Source organism: Cyprinodon variegatus, unplaced genomic scaffold (assembly GCF_000732505.1).
Source record: "Cyprinodon variegatus isolate N-32 unplaced genomic scaffold, C_variegatus-1.0 Scaffold200, whole genome shotgun sequence".
Taxonomy (NCBI): domain Eukaryota; kingdom Metazoa; phylum Chordata; class Actinopteri; order Cyprinodontiformes; family Cyprinodontidae; genus Cyprinodon; species Cyprinodon variegatus.
In genome coordinates this window covers 1120458-1131529 of record NW_015150653.1, presented here as the reverse complement: position 1 = coordinate 1131529, position 11072 = coordinate 1120458, and positions in this window count along the sequence as shown.

The window sequence follows — 11072 nt, the reverse complement described above, 5'->3', positions numbered from 1 at the left end:
GGCGGGGTGAGAACAACATCCGGGGATTTGATGTGTTCTCGATCTGGCGTTCTTGAGAATTAGAAAGGTACTCGGGCTGAGGCTGATGACGTGTCACGAGTACACGAGAACGCTCAAGAACGCATATTGAGAAACGCCCATAGTGAAGTTGTATGTTGACCTTAAATGGCTCTCATCATTGCTGGTTGCCTATTCTTTCACTTACAGTTGTGTAGAATATGGGCTAAGATCTGTCTGTAAAAGCAACATTTTAGTTATTCTGAGTGCTTGAAATGAGAAGTATAGCCTAACCATGTTAGATCTGAGAACATAATGGCAGAGATAACTCGAATTCCCTTTCTTCAGTCATCTAAACAGGGCAATCAAATTCCAGGACCAGCATAGATGACTTTTTTTAATTCTTGGACAATCTTCTTTGTTGCCAATTAAGCATTTCTCAATTTTGGATTAAGAAGCAAAGCCACTTCAGTTACTGAGAATTGCACAATATTAATGAAATTATACAATTATACTTTACTTATACATTACTGCATTACTGCAAAAAGCAATGGATTACTGTGGCCTAATTAAATTATTTTCTTAATGCATTACTCCCAACACTGATATTGTTTAGGCTACGTAAAGTCAACACTAGAACATTAATCAGGAACATTTCTAAGAAAAAGTAAATTGAAATGGCCCACACTAGTATGAGCCAAAACTATCCTACTATAAGTGGCAGAGAAGGTCATCTGTGGCAACCACATAATGACAATGAGATAAATAAGTTCTATTTAGGCTATAGGCTAATTACATGAAACTAAAGGAAACCGTGTAATATAACAATAAATTCAAAAACATGATTATTTGAATGTTTACTGGTGAAATCAAGGACAGTGAAACTAACACAGACAGTTAGTTAGCAGCTAACACTTAAAAGTTAAATAGCCTAGCCTTATGAACACTGAACGTTAAACTGAACAGGGACATGCGATAAAAAGAGTTATTCATGATTCATAGTTGAGAATAAATTAGTTACTGACATAAACTAGCTAAATTTAGTTGCTCGCCTTGCTTTGAAACAACTCCCTTGACTGGTCCGGAAAAAGCACCAAGTAGAAGACACCTGACTCAATCTAATATGCACTACATTGTGGTTTGTGTTGATCCTGCAATGTGCCCATAACAAGTGTGAAACAGTGCCAAAATTCCCTTGTGGCCGAGAGTGGTATCACGGACTTGACGGCGAAGGTGCCACTGACACTATTTCATGCTTTTTACATATTTCATGTCATCCCAGACTGTGTCTTACATAGCATGTTTTACAGTATTTAAGGAATGCAAAAATATTCAACACTGAAGTATTTTGCTACAAAATACAAAGTCATTTTCATCATCTCAATTTTCATCATCTCAAAATTACAAAATTGTTTTTTAATATTTAAAATACGTATTTCAAATACTTGTATTAAAAATATTGCCCATCCCTGCAGATGGGTCCAACTAAAACAAAGAACAGATTAGCTCACGACGCCCCCTCTACTACATGTTTGGTATGAGGTATGATGTTAGCCAGTCCACTGCAGCATTTTCATCGGACCAACATGGCTCGTTCAGTTGTTCAGTGAGCATTAACATTCAGTTAACACTCTTAAAACCATCAGGAGTTAAATCAGAAACCTCATTTAAAAAAAAAAAACCTCTACATATTCTACAATGTAAACAATATATAGACTATACATTCTACCTAGTTCACCCAAGAAGAGCTCTTTTTAAGCATAATGGTGGAAAGGATTGATGTTACTGTTTTGGCTAGGTGGAGTTAAGGCCTTCACCTCTGATCTGTTCTTCACCTGGTCCGGTCGAGGTCCAGTCCGTTCTTCCAATTTCAGCTCATCAAGAAATTTGAGAGGGGGGGTTACTTTTATAACTCACGGTAGCCTGGAACGTCTCCCTTTAGCTACAGCGAATAGCTAGTAGCAGCGGCCCTCATGTAGCTGCTCCGCAGGGCTGCTCTCAGTCTCCGTCTCAGGGAGGACTGGCAGCTTCTAGTGGCTTCTTATAGTGGCTTGGGGAACAGAATTTTTTTGACACCTCTGTTGTTCTTTTCGGCAGTTAGATTTAAGTTACCAGAACTGGATTAGCTCTTCTCTGCCAAGCTGTAGATGGTTTCAGGAAACACTGAGTACGACTTGGTTTGAATCGCTGGAAAAAGGACAGCCACTACGTTCAGCTCCTTTCTGAATCATTGGAAAAAGGTAGTCTGACCTGGTCCAGCGAGCACTGACCGCTTAGGAGGCATTTGGTTGCTATTTTGCATAGCATTCAGTGAGGAAGCGCTCAGAGTCTAGCCATTAGCAGCTGCTGCTATCAACCTTTGATTTCCTAGATTCTAGGAAAGACGGATGAAGCTACATACAAGCAATGGCTAACGAAACCACACCTCTGTGGGCTCAACAACTTTTAACAGAAGTGTCTGAACTGAAAAATTTGTTTGAGTTGCGACTGGATTGGGAAATTAGAAGATGAAAATGCATCATCTGCAAAGACTTTTCGACCGCTTATGGAACAAGTCAAGTTTCCTGTAATATTACAGGTGTATCAAGAAAACTAAAAGATATAAAATTATTAAACATTAGAAAATGCTTACATGTGATATAGCTTTACTCCATGAAGCCCATTTAGATGAGAAAGAGTTAGTAAAACTAAAACAAAGATTAGTGGGTCAAGTTTTCTCTACCCCTGGAAATGGGGCGTCAAGAGGGGTTAGTATATCAATCAATACAAGTTTGAAGTTGTGGTGCCATATGCCATGATCATGGTGATCGGGATCATAGTGTTGACATTGTGAACCATATTTGATCTTGATATGATGACGAGAGGAGAACACGCAGCTGTGGTGAATAACAGCTGAGGGAACCTTGCGGCCCCCTCCCTTTTCATCCAAGCCTCGACAGGACCTCCCATAAAGGTGTGACTTGCCAGCCCCCGTCTCGGTGAGGACAGAACAAAAACAAAACCACAGAGAAAACCAGATTCTCTCTCTTTGCGTCCTCTCCCTTGCCAATGAAGCTGGGGTCCATCTCCGGCGAGATGGTGATCCTGCCGGAGCAGAAACACCCAGATGTCCAGAATTCTCGAGGAAAAGTCTGAACCTTTCAGAACCAAACTGCTGCAAAACAGACCTTTTGCAACACATTTCTCTTGAGTTTCAGAACTTATAGAGCCAGAATGGATGAGAAGCCTACCATGCTTGGATCCTGAGACAAAGAGGACCCCTGCTGTGAGCCACTGAGACAGAGAGAGAGACTGCCTTGCTGTGGCCTGCCTCCTAAACTACAGCTGGATGGAAACTCAACCTTTCCAAATGGACATAGACAAAAAGGTTTGCAGGTCTGGCATGATTAGGGACAGAACAAACAAGATGTGTTTACTGATGAGTAAAGACAACGCTAACAGAATAGACTGCATACTATGCCACAGGAACATGTGTTGAGCTGTTGCTAAAGCTTGGACAAGCTTTATTTCAAAAAGGGTCTAAACACTGATATAAAATTAGTGTTAATATATTCCTCATATGCTCATTGCATTTCAATTAAGTATGACCAAGAGTCATCTAATGGAATCCGGATGTCTATTCGCTGCTAGCTATTTCAAAGAGGGTAAAGGATCATTTGACTAAAGGTTATTGGTTTTTAATTAAGCAAATCATTTAATAAAACATTATTTGGCTAAATAATGTTTTATTCACCTCATGGATTTGCATTCTGAATTGATATGAAAATATTCCAATTTCTCTAAATTAGTGAAAAGCTAATTTGATCATATCCCAAATTCTTCTAGATAAACTTTGGTTTTACAAACACAAAATCCATCTTAAACTGTAATATGGTTTTCAACCATGTTCCCTTTCCTCTTTGTACATAGTTTAGTTTAGTTGAGTTTTACTAGTCTTAGTTAAGAGTGGTGAACTGAAATATGTTTGACTTTGAGCTGAATGATTTTTGTTAATAAACTCTTGTATCTTGAACAGAAGTTGTGGTGAATTCATTCCATGTATGTGCAGAATTAACTGTTTGACCATGATTAGTGCTCGAATCACTCTTTCATCTATTGTTCTAACACACAGCTATTAGGTTGTGTGGTCATAAACAATATATGACAGCCGAAACAATATTTGATTAAATAAGATATTTTACCATCCCTACCTAGGGTGACCACCCGTCCCGCATAGCGCGTGCACGCACAGCGTTTGAAGCCCAATTAATTTGTTCTGCAAATTGAGACCGTGTCACGCATAATCAATGCAAGAAATATGAAAAAGCTTAAGGTCGTCAAGTTGTGCTTACTCTCATATGACAGCAGATGGCAGTGAAAGCCCAAATTCATGAGACTAAATGTTTGAAGTCAATTTTTAAACGTCTTTCTACCACTTTTTTGTGATTTGAATCATCAGTGGCCGGTCTAAACATTTTCCAAGAATGCAGCCAGAGCGCGCGGTGACGTAAAAAAGCGTGCTCGCGTAAAATACCAGTTGGAACTGCGCATTATTGTACTTTTACACTTATGTAGTGAAAGAGAAGGTTCTCCTCAATGCTGCACGCTCCAACAAGAAATACAACTTCAAGAAGAAACCTGAAGGTAAGAAACCTAGATATGCAAGACCCCATTTGTCTAAGATGAAGTTTGATTGATTTTGAACATTGGTGGGCTGTCTACAGGGGTGCAAATGTGTCACTTTTAGGAAACAGTAGCCTTTTAGGTCAAAATATGTCATTGTTTTGCATAGGATTGTATTTTGGCACCTTTTTGTATTGTTTTGTATTGTGATGGTGATGGGTTTGCACTCCTCTGTCTATACTGGAAAACCATTTGGAAGCTTATCATAAATTAATTCTGTCTCTTATCTTTCTTTCTTATTTTATTCAGATGCTGGTGAAAAGGTTTGAGTCCTAAAGGTGACCCCAAAGTCCTAAAGGTGTCCCCAGAACACTGAACATTTTTTTTTTTCCTGTTCCTGCTTTTACCAACATCCATGTTCACCATCCTTCCTCCCCCTTCTCGTTCTGTGAACCTCTGGAGTCGTGAGTTAGCCTTTTTTATTTATTTATTTTTTACAGTTCCTGTGGTGTAGAGCAACTACAATTCCTGTTAATCCTTTAATTTCAAATTATGATTTATTTAAAGTGAATAAATTGTAATAAAAAATAAATAAAATTGAATAGTTAAAGTAAATCGGAATTGGAAGTGCATCTGTTCATTGAATGTTCAAAGTATTATGAATCTTACTTAGAAAGAAATAAACATTGGTTGGCCTATTCATGAGCATACATCAGCAATTACACATGTTTATGGGAATAGGGCATTATTAATATACCATGTAAGGTGGTATGTGCTAGAAATGTGTAAACCTCTATCAGTGAGTCTGCCCGTGAGGTGGGGGCACCGCTGCACCAAGCAGTGTCCCACTTTGTCCCTCAGAAACATACCCCTTGTCCCCCCTTGGGCTTATTAGCAGGTGGTCACCCTATCCCTACCGGGGAGGTCAATAACCATCTTAAAGTATCAGAAATATAAATTCCCAGGTGACTGGGAATAGAATAGAATATAAAATCCCAACATTAATGTGACATCCTAAATGGATGGGCATTGAACTTAAAACCACAACAAACTTCCCCGTAACATAGCAGATAATCGACAAAGAACGTAAATATTTAATACTATCAGAAGTTTTACAAAATGATAGGTGTAAAATTGTCTATGTTTATGCACCAAATATGGGACAGAATACTTTTCTGTCTAAATTAAATGTATTACTTGCAGAGTTTGCAGATGATCCTATTCTGGTGGCTGGTGACCTAAACGTTTTCAGCAATGCAAAATTAGACAGGTCAAATGATCCCCTCTCATCTGATAGAGCACTGTCAAATGCACTAAGACAGCTACAAGACTCTCTAGGTTTATCTCATATATGGCTATGGTTAATTCCAACAGCTGCCAATATACATATTATTCATATGTCCATAACTCTTATTGCAGATTATTTCCCTTTGCCACATGGGATAATTTGTAATGTACTTGAATGCAAAATCCATAATCTTATTATTTCTTATGATGTTTTCTTATCTGTTTTAATATCTTAAACTAGGTTGCAATATATTGGAGATTCAATAATTTACTTTTGAAAGACCATTCTTTTGTATCAACGATACAAAATAACACACAAGAATATTTTGTAATCAATCTCAGTTCTGTAGACTCTGTCCAGACAATACAGGAAGCATACAAAGCTTCTTGTAGAGAATGGATTATAAGCTGTTGAACTGCTATGAAAAAAAGAAAAAGTAAAACAAAAGACTGATCTAACAGAAGCATTCACATTACTAGAAATTGAACACATGGCTGATCCTAAAAATGAAAGTGTACAAAAGGACAAGCTAGCATGTAAAACAGAAGTACAAACAATTCTCAATAAGGAAAATTAATTTGCCCTCTTTTTTTTATGGAAAAAATTTTATGAATCAGGAGACAAGGCAGGAAAATTGTTTATCCTTAAACGCAAAACCGTCAATCAATGTCATCAATTTATGATGAAAGGGGGGTGTTAATAAATGATCCTAATGAAATTAATGAGAGTTTTATATATTACTATAGCAACCTTTATAAATATGATAGCTCTTTTTAAGAAGAATGATATGGAAAAGTCCTTTGAAAATGTTACATTACTGTTTTTGGAAAAAAAAAGTACATAGATAGCGACTCGTTAGAAGGCGAGTACTTCTGAATGAAATTGAAATGCTATAAAATCCCTCTCAAATGGAAAAACACCAGGAAATGCTTGATAAATAATAGAATTCTTTAAATGTTTTCAAGACGATCTTGCTCCGTTTCTGACCATGTCTTTTAATGATATCATAGAAAAGCCATCTATGCCTCTAATTATGCGGCAGGCCTCATTATGTCTTAACCCTAAACCTGGCAAGGACCATCAGATAATAAGTAATTATAGACCACTGAGCATTCTCAACAGTGATAACAAGTTGCTTACAAAAATAATTGCTAAATAAATGAAATAGATTATCCCAAAATTAACACACATGCTGTAGACCAAGCTGGGTTTTCTAAAGGCTGTTTAGCCTCAAACAACATGAGGAAGCTACTGCATGTAATGAAGAGAGCAGAGGAATATCTGCATCCTGCGATCGCAGTGTGGCTGGATACTGAGAAAGCATCTGACAGAATAGAATGGGAATATTTGTTTTTTCTTCTGTCTAAATATGGTTTTGGCCAAAATTTTGTCAAAGGCTTAAAGCAATATACCATCAGCCAGTAATAAGATAAAAGAAATGGAATGCTATCTGAACCCATATACCTATATCTGTCCACACGCCAAGGGTGTTTGGCGTCGCATATGGAACAGGCCGCCATAATCCTAGATAAGCAACCAGATTCCAGATTCTTGGCCCACACTGAAAACTTATTCACAGAAATGTACACAATAATTTCCTATCATTGTCTTGATAAGTGAAAATAGCATCAGAGAGTGTGTCAGGCTTCAGTACAGTAAAACAACCTCTGCCTGATGCCAGTTAGCCTCTGCTTAGACATGCTAGGTGACTAAAATCTACACTTAAAACATAGTTTTCTGTAGTTTGACTGATGCATGTTTTATCTGTATCTATTATGAGACCAATCAAGGGATGTCAGATTAAATTTGATTGATGTAGTTGTGAAATTGGATGAGCATTTGTTTTGGTCTGAAATACGACTTAGCTGCTTTCTGGATCATATCCAACAAAGTCCTAATCTAATTCTCAGGGTCTTGGAGCTAATGGTTGACTCTCATTTGCTTTTGCTCACCTGTCCCAACAAACTCAAAGTTGATTTAAAGTCCAAACTGAAGTAAACAAAATTAATTTCTTAAAAATATGTGAGATGGAAGAAGGGCGGTCAGCATCACTGGCGCTCGTAGTCACTGTGTATGGGTGGATCCATGTTGCTTCGATGGTTGTTTGGGCTCTGAGAAAATAATAGGATGAATAAAGATGCATGTTGTCATGTGTGTTTATAAGGACATGAAATAAATTATTTTCTCATTTAATGGACTTTTGGAGCAGTAGGAGTATTTAGTTAAAGAGGAACCATTGATACTGTGGATGTTAAGGACTATAGAAGGTGAAGGGGTTTGATTAAATGCTTCTTCATATCCCTTAACACACACCCTAAACTACAAATGCACATAGTCAGATGTGTCAATAGTTGTACAGATTAGTTCCATGAGCTATTTCGTATTTGATATTGTCTGAAATAGAGTGATTAATTAATTCAAGCTTCTTTTTTCTTTTTCTAGGCCGTTTCACGAGTGTGAAGCTGTATGTATGAGACATCTAGCTTCAGCTTCTGTTTTTTACCTTTCTGAATCACATAAAAGCCCAAAAAAATTAATTAAAATAAGATTCAGAGAGAGGTGGAGAGTTAGGAGAGTAACAAAAATATAAAGAAACTGATATACCTGGCATTAGATTCTTATCTTTACTTATTGAATATCCTACTATTGTGCAAGAGGAGAAAGCAATCGTCTAATTCAATTAAATTCTGTGTATTTCTGTAGCGCCAATTTATAACACGTCATCTCAAGGCACTTTACAGTTCACCAGATCATACAGTCAAATTGATTCAAAGTTTTCTATGTAAGGATGGATGGATGGATGGATGGATGGATGGATGGATGGATGGATGGATGGATGGATGGATGGATGGATGGATGGATGGATGAGGGGGAATCAAATATTTTAGCCATCTGATGTAATCTGTTACCCCATAACATGGGGAAATATAAACAAATTACGTGAATTTTAAAACTGTCATTATTTTTCTATATTATGTTTGAAACATTTATTATTTTATATTTTGAAATCTAAAAAAACTGTTTGCAAATTCTCAAAAATCATTATGTGTGATATTTTTGATGTATACTAGGAATGTCCTTAATCCACTAATTTTAGACGTTGACACATTTATTTCTCATTTTGTTTACAGTGTAAAACAAAAAGAAATTTCCTTTAGAACAGCTGTCTGGACAATTTCATTTTTTAAAAAGTGTTTAAAGTGAATAGTAAAACATATATAAAACAGTAGTATAAACATATGACTGTAAATTTAGAGTTCTAACAAGTAATCTGTAATATTTTACATTAGAGCAGGATTTATTTGAAAGTCTACACTCATCTTTTCAGTAAGTCTTAGTTTTTTTGTCCTGCTATCAGTCAGTTTCCATCCTCTCATAACACCAATGAAGTGTGAAGTTTTACTTTGCTCCAGGTTTCCCAATGTTATTGGCTTAATTCATATTTTGTTGTGTTTTCTGGATATATTTAATTTCTTATGTTTTTATTTGTTGCCCTCTGTTGCCCTCTTGTGTTGATCTCCTTTTTTCCCTAGCTCCTTTCTAGACTCCTCTCTTCACACCTTCTCCCAATATGCTCGTTAGTCCTCTCTTTTTTCAGTCTACCATAAATACACTCCTTGTGCATTTCCTCAGTGCTGGTTCCTGCCTCTTACTTCGTCTTACTCCGTCTTACCTCATCTTTCCTCGTCTTACCCTGGCTCCTTGTGATTGTTTTCCCCTGATGTCTCCACGGGTTCTGGTTTGTTTTACATTTTTCATGTTGGATTTTTGGGTTCCTGCTTCAGTTGCTTATGAATATTCCATTAAATCTACAAAAACTCACCCCTGCCTCCCTGACTCTGGATTTGGGTTATCTAACCACAACCAAACCCTGACACAGTTGTTGGGATTTATTGCCACAATGGAGCCCAAATCAATTGGATGAACCATCTAAACCACCCCTTTCCTTTTTCACAAAGAGAACAAAAGATTCTCTGGAAAGTTCTGGAACTGCCCACCATAGGGACGGTCAGCTCACGCATGGACCAATCAGCTGATTGAGGAGGCTGATACTTCAACAGGAAATGCCCCTACATCACTCATGGTTTAAACCTGAGAGCGCGAGTTAAATCTTTTTCTTTTCCTGGGTTCACCGACTGCGAGGAGAGGCCATGTTTCACGTGAAATGCCAGAAGAAAGCTAAACTGGAAGTAGCTTTCGTTTTTCCTGTGTCAAAAGTCACGGATCGCAGTGTCCTATCGTGCATAGCGGCCGCACTAACTGGGGAGACAGAAACCTCCAGTGCTGACTGCTAAGTGGAGTCCCCCCCCTTTTTAGGCATCAGACTGATAGAAACTTTTCCGAGAGCGGATCCCGTGGTGGAGAAGACCCGCGTTGCTGGAGCCGGACTGCGTGCCCCCTCTTAACCCCCCCATGTTGCTTCAACTCTGCCACTGTCGTTCCGGTCCTAAAGACAACCACCATCACGTGCCACCATCACCATCACATGCCAGTCTCTACTGCTATCCACCTGAGCCTGGAGCACGTGCGGATGCTGTTCCTGGACTTTAGCTGGTAGGCAAACTGGGCCCCCTTGGAATAAACCCCCCCTCTGCAACTGGCTGCTGGACTTTCTCACTGACAGAACCCAGGCTGTCAGAGTGGGGAACAGCACCTCCGACGTCATCCCTCTGAACACCGGCACCCCCCAGGGCTGTGTCCTGAGCCCCCTGCTGTTCACCCTGATGACCCACGACTGCCGTCCGTGCCTCAGGTCCAACCACATCCTGAAGTACTCGGATGACACCACAGTAGTGGGCCTCATCCGGACCAATAATGAGGTGGCCTACAGGGAGGAGGTGCAGCATCTGGTGGACTGCAGAGGGAACAACCTGATCCTGAAATCAAAAAGACCAAAGAGATTATCATGACTTCAGCAAATCCAGGGGCGCCACTCCCCTGCATCAAGAACATCGCCGACAGGCACTGCCTATCCAAGTCGATTACTTGGTAGCCAAGTAATTGACATTTCGTTGTCAAGATTCACCTTGTGTTTTTTGTACAATGACAATAAAGGAAGCCTAAGTCTAAGTCTTACCAATTTAAGCTAGATGTATTATGTTTATGTTGTTTTAATTGAACTGTTATCATCATACCTGCTGCTATTCCAACGGACATTAGTGAATGTATTAACATCTGACATGTC